The sequence below is a fragment of the Lycium barbarum genome, chromosome 1, assembly GCF_019175385.1.
Source record: "Lycium barbarum isolate Lr01 chromosome 1, ASM1917538v2, whole genome shotgun sequence".
NCBI lineage: Eukaryota > Viridiplantae > Streptophyta > Magnoliopsida > Solanales > Solanaceae > Lycium > Lycium barbarum.
The window spans coordinates 144,997,505-145,004,324 of record NC_083337.1 but is presented as its reverse complement, the minus strand read 5'-3'; positions in this window follow the sequence as shown (position 1 = coordinate 145,004,324).

Sequence of the window (6,820 nt, the reverse complement as noted above, 5' to 3'; positions counted from 1 at the left end):
CGGTATAATCTGGCGTCAAATTCAAGAGCAAAGAAAAGGCTGCAAAATTGACTATAGTTTCTTAGCAGTACAGAGCAAAGACTACTGGGCACGCACTGCATCGGCAACGGCATAAAGCCATTCGTGATCTATCTAGGAAAGTGAATTGCCCGCAAAAGCAAAGCATTATTTCGAGGTAGTAGGGGGAAGGATCACCACAACAAAGATTCGCTCTAAGAACAAGATTGGTTACACTACATACGCAAAATGATATGGAGTACAAAATAGTCAAGGTGGGCATTGAAAGATCATGGCCTCTCGCAAGCAAAGATAGTTTCTAAGCAATTTGGTCAATCACTATCAACCTCGTTTTTCGTAAAGTGGGATGGGCTCTAAGACAATTTCCACAGCGAGTGAAGGTCACAAACCGACCACCATTTTAAGACTAACAAATTTTTCTTTGTTGAAAACAGGGGCGAAGAAATTTAGGAAAAAAAAAAACAGTTCTTTAAAAAAATAAAATAAAAAAATAAAAAAATAAAAGTAATAAAAAAAGGGATGATGAACGTTATAAAGTAAAGTTCTCAAATGTTTGTTTTTCCTTGGATACGCATATAATCATGTTATTATTGGTTACATTTTAGGGAACAAAAATCCTTGCTTTTCTCATATTTTCATAGGTTGACTACCTCAGAATACAGTCACGTATTTAAATTTTAGGTTGACTACCTCAAAATACAGTCACGTATTTAAATTTTAGGTTGACTACATCAAAATACAGTCACGTATTTTAAATTCCAGGTTGACTACCTCAGAATACAGTCATGTTTTCAAATTTCAGGTTGACTACCTCAGAATACAGTCACGTTTTTAAATTTCAGGTTGACTACCTCAGAATGCAGGCACGTTTTTAAATTTTAGGTTGACTACCTCCAAATAAAGTCATATTTTTCAGGCTGACCACCTCAGAATACAGTCATGTTTCAGGTTGACTACCTCAGAATACAGTCACGTTTTTAAATTTCAGGTTGACTACCTCCAAATAAAGTCATATTTTTCAGGTTGACTACCTCAGAATACAGTCACGTATTTAAATTTCAGGTTGACTACCTCAGAATACAGTCACGTTTTTAAATTTCAGGTTGACTATCTCAGAATACAGTCACGTATTTAAATTTTAGGTTGACTACCTCAAAATACAATCACGTATTTTAAATTCCAGGTTGACTACCTCAGAATACAGTCATGTTTTCAAATTTCAGGTTGACTACCTCATAATACAGTCACGTTTTTAAATTTCAGGTTGACTACCCCATAATGCAGTCACGTTTTTAAATTTTAGGTTGACTACCTCCAAATAAAGTCATATTTTTCAGGCTGACCACCTCAGAATACAGTCATGTTTCAGGTTGACTACCTCAGAATACAGTCACGTTTTTAAATTTCAGGTTGACTACCTCCAAATAAAGTCATATTTTCAGGTTGACTACCTCAGAATACAGTCACGTATTTAAATTTCAGGTTGACTACCTCACAATACAGTCACGTATTTTAAATTCCAGGTTGACTACCTCAAAATAAAGTCACGTATTTAAATTTCAGGTTGACTACCTCAGAATACAGTCGCGTATTTAAATTTTAGGTTGACTACCTCACAATACAGTCACGTATTTTAAATTCCAGGTTGACTACCTCAGAATACAGTCACGTATTTTAAATTTCAGGTTGACTACCTCAGAATACAGTCACGTATTTGAATTTCAGGTTGACTACCTCAGAATACAGTCCCAGGTGGTTTATGATTTTCCTAACACTCACAAATTTTCCTGGTACAAACTGGGACAGAAAAATTTTGTTCGTTTTTGTTTGTCTTTGATGGCTTGCAGGTTCTCCCGTGAAGCACAGAATTGATATTCAAGAATGACGTTCCATCATTGGTCAGAGAAAAGAAGAATGCTCAATTGTAAGGATAGTTAGAGTCGGCTTGGACATATAAAGCAACCCAACATCTCAATATTCATCTTCTCAGCCTCTAGTCAAGAAACAAGCATCCAAGAATATTCTACGAACTGTTACTTGGAAGATAATCAACAATTTACTCCAAGTTGCAAGTCTAAGTCACACATTCTAACTTCAAGATCATACTTTGAGATCAAAGTACCCACCGAAAGAAGGTGAGGTGATAACTGAAGATCCAAGTGAAGGTCTAAAGGAAGATTCAAGACAAGTATAGTAAATAGGATCTTGTATTTCCTTTCTTCTTTTGTTGTATTTTTCATTTCTTTAATGTAATAACAGGAGCCACGAACCGGAACCTCGAAGGGACCTCACTCGATCATCCAACTCATCATTCCATCCTTTTACCCACTTGAACTACACGTGACCTGATTCCCTTATAACCCGGGATATGTAGGATGCCCAAAACCAGGACTCGGTCACATCCTGTTCTTTTATTTCTTTTCGTCTTTCAAATAATAGTCAGGTCAAAAATCAGTCACAGTGTTCACATCTTTGCCTGAAAACTCTTCATGTTTCGAAGCAAAGAGGGACATTCTGTAAACACCTAATTTTTGACCGAACATAAGTTTTACACCCTATTTAGTTTTTAAATATTTCTTTTAGGTCTAGATTAGACATCTTGATTTTTATGTCAATTTTAGTTAGTTTTATTTTAAAAATTGAGAACTTTAAAAATAGAGTCACATTTTAAAATAAATCTTGTTTTCATTTTTATTTAAGAGAAAAGAAATTTGAAAATATATATATATATATATATATATATATATATATATATATATATATATATATATATATATATATTTTCCTTCTAATTTTGGTTTAATAAATAAGCCAGTGATTTTACTATTCTTTGACTATGAACTAGCTATTTAATTTTTGCTATATTTCATTGGTCTATAAATGATTAGCTAATTTCATATTTTGTATACTTTTATTTTTGTTAAAAAGAAAAGAGAAATTTTTTTTTTAAAAAAAAGGCAAGTAAACTTCCCAACTCCCCACTCCCTCACGTCCGATTTTTTTTTTCTTTCTCTCATGTAACACACACACTCACACACGACATGCACAACACACACACACGACACACACAACACAGATAAAAAGAAAGAAAAAAGGAACAGAAAAAAAAAAAAAAAAAAAAGGGAGAAAGAAAGAAAACCTAGGAAGAAAAAAAAAAAAGAAGAACACAGGCCCAAAAACAGAGAGCATAAAAACTCTCACAAATACATGTTCATCTTCGTTCTGAATAGCCAATAAAATAGCCACTAGAATACCACCATAACATCTCGCTTTCTGTCCAAAATTCGGATTCCGTTAGTGGTTCGCGATTCGAGCTCCTGTAGTTATTTTGTTCTTCGGTCAGATCTAGTTCGCCGGAGTTCGTTGTAATAAAGCTCTTATTAATCGAAAGGAAAACTTTCCGAAGGTTCAATCTCTCCTCTCTCTTTGTTTATTATTTACTTTGAACTTTGGTGGTAAAGCATGATAATATATTAGTCCGTCGTCCATGAGTTAGTTATCTTCTTCAGAATTTATATCATAATATCATATTGGGTTGTCATTTTCGTTGTATATATAACTCTATTAGTGACATTAAACATGATGGTCTGCCAATAATAATTTGAGCCTGTGCAAATGATTGTTGAGGATTAGTTCTTACTAGAAATAGGATGTTAATATCAATATGGTGTTGGTTTGGATTCTACATGTAGTCTAGTTTTTAAAAATAAATTGCATTAGTTTTATTTTGTGTCTTCATATTCATATTTAGTTCTCCAAGTTTTGTGATTAATAAAGTTAGTGATTCCAGTGAATTTTAGCATGACTAGAGTTCTAAAAGTTAATGGTAAAACATTCGTATAAGGTTTGAATATATTTGAAAATTTTGGAGGCTAACGTGAGAGTTTAAAGCAGGATATGGTATCTACTATTTATCTTCATGCTTCCAATTGCAATATTTGGACGTTTATATTAAATTGTTTGGATATAATTTTATATGAGACCTTCTTCCATTGTTATGAAGTTTTCTCAGATTTCGCACGTGTCTAACCGGTTATTATTTCTTCGACGTCATACTATAAATTGTGTTCAGATTCGTGTAACATTAAATTTAGAGTAAAATTTAGAAAAAACGTGTGATTATTTCTTGCATGTTTAACTGCTCTTTAAGTAATAAAGTTTGAATTTGATTTAATTCGGTGGTGTTTATGTGTGAACAATTATATAAATTGAATGGTATAATCTTTTGAGTTGAAATATGTTCAATTAATATTTTATAGAACCATATTATTGTAGGATACTGTTAGGATAAAAACACGATATGCTCATGAAATAACAAGTTTAAGAAACCGACATAATAAACATACTGCATTTGGATTATATATGTTAAAAGTTTCAAAAAGCAAATTATCCAATATATCTATATTTACCGATAACAAAAGCGTCAATATTTAATAGTGATTTTGACACAGTATATATATCTCTTGTATGTATAGCCAGGCATGTTTGCATGTTAGCTACAGAAAGGTATTTTATTGTCACCAATTAAATCCTTCGAATCGTTCTTACATTGCCTTGGTCATTTTTTTTAAATAAAAACAGCTACTATTCTTTGAAGTATGTTCAGTTCCTTTTTATAACGTAGTTTGTCTGATTTGATCTTAGTTCAAATGTTCATTTAGATGGTTTTATGCTATGTTCTTGAAAGTTTGTCTAAATGGCTGTATGTTAAATGTTTGTTGATTGGTATTGTTTACGTTAGATTGATTTGCATATGTCGTTTGGTTTGCCTGCTTTAATAACGAGGACAAATTGATACATTGCTTTTAAGCATTACCATTTAAAATTTTCAAAAGTGAGTGGAGAACTTTGAATGCTACCACATTTTTTTTAAATTATTAAATTAGGAAAAGAATTTCATATTTGATAAAATAAGTGATACAGAAAATGGCTAAATGGATTTGATCGCTGGAGGTCTTATTTTTATTACTAAAGTGTTAAAAGAGATGAAGATTTTACATTAAATGTTTTGTTGTGGTGGTTTGTATCAATACTGGAAAAATCTAATTTTTCATGTATTTAATCCATATTATATGGACATACCCTTTATTGTTTGGGAGTTAATATTCTACTCAAAGCTTTAGTTGTATGAAATCTTTTTAATATCTTTGGTACCTATGGAGGTTGGCAAAATTTATTACTTGATACCATGTTTCAGTAATTATATGAAAACTAATAAAGGTGATTTCATAGGCTTATAATTACGATCCGATTAATTAATCGATTGATTAGCGGAGAAATACTTTAGCTATAAATTTTCTATGTATCGAAATTGAGGTCGCAACTATGCGTCTTAGTAAAGACTAGTAAAAGGTAAACAATAGTAAGCAAATCACAGGCATAGCTAATAAATACATTTTATCCAAGAATTAATTTTAGCCAGCTATAAGTCGATAAAGCGACCGTGCTAGAACCACGGGACTTGAGGAATGCCTAATACCTTCTCCCCGGTCAACCGAATTCCTTACCCGATTTTTTGTTTCGCAGACCTATAAATAGAGTCATTTCCTTTTGATTAGGGATTCAATAAAGTGACTTGGAACACCAAAACTCAATTCCAAGTGGCGACTCTGTAATAAATAGATAATCCCTTTTCAAAACGTCACTTTAATTGGAAAAACCCTTCTAATAAATATAAACATAAATTTATTTATTTTTCGTGGAAAAAAAGGGGTGTGACAACACATACAAATAAATAATGCAATCTACAATTAATTAAAAAAGAAACGTCACATAGAAATTTATATAACTTAAATTAAACTCAAACTTTATATTGAAAATAGAAAGTATATTTAAAATGAAATACCTACATAAGTGATGTTGTATGTTCTAATTTATGTATTATTTTAGTAGATTTCTCTAAAATAAATCAGATGTGTAAATAATATTGGAGTTAGAATTTATAATTGATTTGGTAGTATAGTTCATACCAGTTGAATAAGATACAATTTTATTGGTCTACTGTTTACAATTGAAACATACATTATGATCTACTTAAAAGAGGAAGAGTTCTCCTAATAAATACAAACGAAAGTACTTTGGAAAAGATTTTCAGATTTAATTTTAAGTTGGTGAATACGTATCAAAGATGTTTAGATTTAATTTTAAGTTGGTGAATACATATCATAGATTTTTTGAGTTAATTTTAAGATTTTCAGATTTATATTATACGTGTAATATAAGGAAAGAAATTATAATATTGAGACTAGAAATTATAAAAATTTAGTGATGAATACATATACTTTCTCCGTCCCATATTATTTATCCACTTTCCCCTTTGCACGCTATTTAAAAAATCACAAATAAAAATGTATTTGTACAACATCGCCCTTATCTCTCTTCAATAAATTGCACTCTAATCATTATTGGTTACTTTAAAAAATAATTAATGTTAGGGATAAAATAGGAAAAATTTAATTAAGTTTATCTTAATTTTGTAAATGAACAAGTATTTTGGGACAAATAATTTTAGTAATATGGACAACTAATATGGGACTGAGGAAGTATTCATTATACTTTTCAATTTGGCTTAATTAATTTGATTTTTGCATTGATAAGCCCATCTTTGATTTCTCTATTATTTTTTTTGAAGGGAAGGGACCAACATTATTTGAATTTTAGGAAAAGAAAGAATAAGAGGGATGATGGGAAGTTATGTGTTTTTTGTGAGAGGATTTCAACTTGGTTGCATCCACAAATGCATATATATTATTATCGAAGTTGATTGGAATTTTTATTTTAAGCAATTTGTGCTCATCTTTTA